The sequence below is a fragment of the Mus musculus genome, chromosome X (assembly GCF_000001635.26).
Source record: "Mus musculus strain C57BL/6J chromosome X, GRCm38.p6 C57BL/6J".
NCBI lineage: Eukaryota > Metazoa > Chordata > Mammalia > Rodentia > Muridae > Mus > Mus musculus.
The window spans coordinates 149,397,769-149,403,014 of record NC_000086.7 but is presented as its reverse complement, the minus strand read 5'-3'; positions in this window follow the sequence as shown (position 1 = coordinate 149,403,014).

Genomic DNA, 5,246 nt, shown 5'->3' with positions numbered 1-5,246 from the left:
TTTTGTTGTTGTTTGATTGTTTGCTCCTTGTTTTTTGAGACATGGTGTCAGTGTGTGTACCTCATTGTCATGGAACTCCCTTTGTAGACCAGATTGGCATTGAACTCACTGAAATTCACTTGCCTCTGCCTCTGCCTCAGCCTGGGAATAAAGGCATGGGCCAACATGACCCACCCAAATGCTTGTTTTTTGACGTACTGTTTAAATGAATATTAAAGTAATAAACTGTCAAGCGATGAACCAAGATCTTTATTTTATCTTGTTTGATAGTTTTTAAAGATATATCTGCTTTATTTTTATAGCCCTGGATGGATTTGAAATTATGACAATCTTGCTGCCTCAGCCTTTAGAGTGTTGGAATCAAAAGCTCCCATAGTCTGTGAAAATTTTATTCCTAAGTGAAATATATAGACACAGTTTATTGATAAATTATCACTTTCAATGTCTTTTGGAGAATTTAAGTAGCCAAAAATATGAGTAAACCACAGAGTAATGGAAACACAGTCTCCCAAGTTATGAGGTAAATACAAATGTCAATCTTATCTTGACACTTTCAGTATTCTCTGAGATACTGCCTGATAAGAATAACATTCTGTCACAATTGTTTGCTACACAGAAGCATCTTTGTTTTTTAAAAAATTATTATTCTTTTTATTTTTTTACAGTTCAGTCATTATCCCCCTTCTGGTCCACCCTCTGACTATCCCACATCCCATTCCTCCTCCCCCTCCCCACTTCTCCCTGTCTACAAGAGGATGTCCCCAGTCCCCCACCACTATTCCACCAGACCTCCCCACTTTCTGGGGCCTCCAGTCTCTTGAGGGTCAGATGCATCTTTTCTCACTGAGTACAGATGGGGCAGTCCTCTTCTGTATGTGTGTCAGGGGCCTTGGACCAGCCTGTGTATGCTTCCTGGTTGGTGGCTCATTGTCTGAGAGATGCTGGGGGTCCAGGTTAGTTGATACTGAGAAGCATATTTGTTATCTTGTATCACATTCTATAGAAGTAGAGTCAGAGACAGGTATTTGGTTGCCTATGGAGGTAAGAGAAATAGAAATCAAAAGAATAAGGAAAATGTGCCATTTAGGAACATCTAGGCTTCTCTGATTCATGGAGGGACAGTTGTAGAGAACAAAGCACAAGGTAGAATTCTCCCCACTGGGGAAAGAAATCAGTTATGCTCCTACTCTTCCTGTTCCCCCTTCCTCTGTTAAGTTACTGTTGTATTGCTGTGAAAAGACAATATAACCAGTGAAACTTAGAAATCACTCAATTGGGGCTAGCTTACAGGTTTAGAGAGTTAGTCCAAGGCCATTCCACTGGAGAGTGGTAGCAGGCAGGCAGGGAGGGAGGCAGGCAGATGTGGCACTGGAGCAGTAGCTGAGAGCTTACATCTTGACAGCATAAAATAAGGAGAGAGAAGAAAAGGGGTGCTGGGTCTGCTGTAGGTTCTGAAATCTCAAAGACCACCGCCAGCACACCCCCTCCAAGGCCGTGCTTCTACTTCTTTTTAAACAGAACACCAACTGGGGAGGAAACATTCAAGTCTATACTTCTTTTTGTTTGTTTGTTTTTGGTTTTTTTTGTTTGTTTGTTTTTTGAGACAGGGTTTCTCTGTGTAGCCCTGGCTGTCCTGGAAATCACTCTGTAGACCAGGTTGGCCTCAAACTCAGAAATCTGCCTGCCTCTGCTTCCCAAGTGCTGGGATTAAAGGCATGCACCACCAATGCCCGGATCAAGTATATACTTCTATGGGGGTCATTTTCACTCAAACCATCACATTCTCCTCCTAAAGGTGGAGCAGGGTCTTACTTTGTAGCATTGACTAGAAGAGAACTTGTTACATTGTACTATCTAGGCAATTGTGAGGCTGGTTTGTCAGGAGATCAAGGTTATTTTCATCTATGTAGTCAGTCTATAGTATATGCGACACAATTTCAATGAACAATAATAACAGCAACAACAAACAAAACAAAACCTAATGGAGAGTTGGAGGAGTGGGGGAGATGGAGAGGGAGAAGAAAAGGGAGGAGAGGGGAGATTTGAGTTCTTGTTATGGGCTACTCCACATTGGAAGTGAACTTCCTGGTAGATGTGGTTTTGACAGCTGAGGGCAGTTCTTCAGCCAAAAGGGGGACAGCTGGAATGCTTTAGAAGCCAACTGCCTAGCAGCTGTAAGATGGACACTCTGCTGAGATGTGCATGGAATACTAATGGAGCTGTCTTTATCAGACCTTTTCAGTGCCACCCAGAAAGTCTGCTAAACAGATTTCAGAGTCTAGAGAAGGAGGAAGGGAGGGAGGGAGGGAGAGGGGGGAGGGAGGGAGGGAGAGAGGGGGATTGTTAGTTTAGGATTCCTTTGGCTCTCAGAGTCTAGAGAAAGAGGGAAGGAGGGAGGGAAGGAGGGAAGGAGGGAGGGAGGGAGGGAGGGAGGGAGGGAGGGAGGGAGGGAGGGAGGGAGGGAGGGAATGTTAGTTTAGTATTCCTTTGGCTCTTCTGCTGTGATGTATGAGAATCTATATTGGCCCCAAGTTTCAGGTTCTGCTGCTGCTGCTGCTAGCCCTAGTATTCCCATTTAAGGAGCACTGCTTTGCGCAGGCTGCCCACTCACAGTGGGTATCCAACCAATCCCCATGAACTGAATTGGATACCACATAGGCTTGTCTAATAAAATATAAGTGCTCATTAAATTTGAAGTACATGTAAATGGTGAATAATTTTAGTACAAATATATCCTATATATTGTCTGAGACAAAAATTTGTTGATGTGAAATCTACATTTAAATCTAAATATATCTGCTATATGAGATGGCTCTGATTCACCTTCGGCATCTGTATGAATGTAATGAAAACATTGCCAGTTTTACAAGATGAAAATTACAGTGAGAAAAAAAGGCATGGGAACATTCGTCTTTAATGCCAGCAGCACTAAGGTGGCAGAGGAAAGGGGACACCTGAGTTCAAGGTCACATAGCAAATTCCAGGTCAGTTGCAGATAGATAGTATGACCCTGTCAAAAAGAAAGAAAAAAAAGTAAAAACAAACTGGAAAAATTGAAAAAAAAAACTGAAAGTGGTGAGAAATGATCAGGGAGAAGAGATGGAATTTACTTGAGGAAATGGATCCCTTTTGAACGTGAGACTGGGAGTCCTGCTTCAGTGTTATGGGCCTGTTAGTACAAAACTAACTTCAGGTGGTTCGTGCTTGCTTACCAACTCAGAACCTAATCCTGGTATAAATGCTCTGAATGAGACTCTGGTTTCCAGAAATAAGTGACTTGGGAGTTGACATTTTATCTTAATGAGTACAAAGCTGATTAAAATGAAATGCCTGCTATTATCTTTAGATCCCAAAGAGTAGAACGCACCAGGCAAATGGCTACTTCTGAAAGGTACAGACTGGATAGAGAATCTCCACTTGCCAGAGCAGAAACCAATAACTAGGAACCTCTGTGGGAAAATGTATGGGTTTAGAAGAACCTGTCTACTCTCATTGATGTACTGAGGGAGGAATCAGGGTGTCGGGTACTGAGGGAAGGATCAGGATGTCGGAATCTGAGAGTTGAACACTCTCACATGATTTGGGCATTGTCCCAAGCTGGGCATCCTAGAACTTGGGGAAGCTTAAGTAGGTGGAACCCTTGAGCCCAGGAATTGGATACCTGGCTAAAGAACAAAGCAAAACCTCATTGCCTCAAAACAAATTCTCCTAGTGGGGACCTACCTTCGGAGAGGGCACAGTTATGTGAATTTTTCCTATAGGAGCTTCATCTGTTTCTTTGTAGTGACTATGGGGTTGAGGGTAGGGTGGGGGTGGGAGGAAGTTCCCTTGAAATTCTAAGGGAGGAAAAACAAAAGAAACAGCATGACCCTTCATTTAACTCCACAACCAGTACAATCTTCTGGAGCTTTATCAGAGCCTGGTTGACCTGAGACAAGGGACATATACAATGCCATGTCCCTGTAGCCATCCTCAGCACCCACTTCTAGAGGAGGTTCAGGTGAGTTAGGAAGCACAGCTAGAGCTAAAGCCTAAAAAAGAGCATTCCTTCCTCGAGCATATTGCCACTACTTTAGAAAAGGTTTTGTCTCAGAAGTTTTGCTTTGTTTTGTTTTTTTGCTGTTGTTTGTTTTTGTATTGCTTTTAATTCAGTAAGCAATGTTTATCTCAAAAAAAAATTACAAGGCACAGAAAATCAGTATATAGACACAATATTTTATCCAGGAAATGATGTGTGCCTCCAAGAAAAACAATACAAGGCATGAAAAAGCAGCATATAGAGACAATGCAGTATTTGCCATAGTTCTAATAGAACTGAAAATTTTTAATGGCTGGGGTTGTCATTTAGTGGTAGAATATTTGATTAGCATGTTTCATGTCCTTGGTTTAATCTTCCATACAACAACAAAAAATAAATAAATAAAACAAAGCAAAAACAACTGAATAACTGCAAAACCAACAAAAGCCCCCATCATCAGACAACATGAAGAAAATGTAAGTGGACATCACATGCTTATGACAGATTTTAAAAGCTGATCTGAGAAAGCTACATAAAATGATTTCAGTCATGGAGTATACTGGAAAATATAAAACTATGGATCAATATAGGATCAGAACTGAGGAGAACACAACATCAGCCCCAACACTGGGAATAACTGGGACCAGTGGGACTCAGGAATTCAGGAACTCCACCAGACCAGCAGCACAGGTTCCTTCTGGTCTGTCTGGACCGGTGCCCTAAGCAGACCTTGGGTACAAACTCCAAAGCCAGCCTAACACCCAAAGGCAGCTCCACTTGAAGGGGCTCTAACACACCCAGAATCAAAGGATTCCAGTATCCCAGGACCTTGGTCACCACCAGGACTTCAGGGTCCAATAGGCAGATTGAGTCCCAGAAACTTAGATACACCCAGGATCTCAGGATCACAGGATCCCAGAAACAGCTTGACTATGAGGAGTTCTTACACAACCAGGATCACAGGAAGGATAGGCTCGACTCAGACATAGCCAGGTAAGGTAGCACTAGAGATAACCAGATGGTGGCAGGCAATAGTAAAACCATAAGCAATAGAAAACAAGATTACTTGCCATAATCAGAACCCAATTCTTCCACCATAGCAAGTCCTGGATACCCCACTATACCGGAAAAGCAAGAGTCACATCTAAAATCACTTCTCATGATGATGATAGAGGACTATAAGAAGGACATAAATAACTCCCTTAAAGAAATACAAGAGAATACAGGT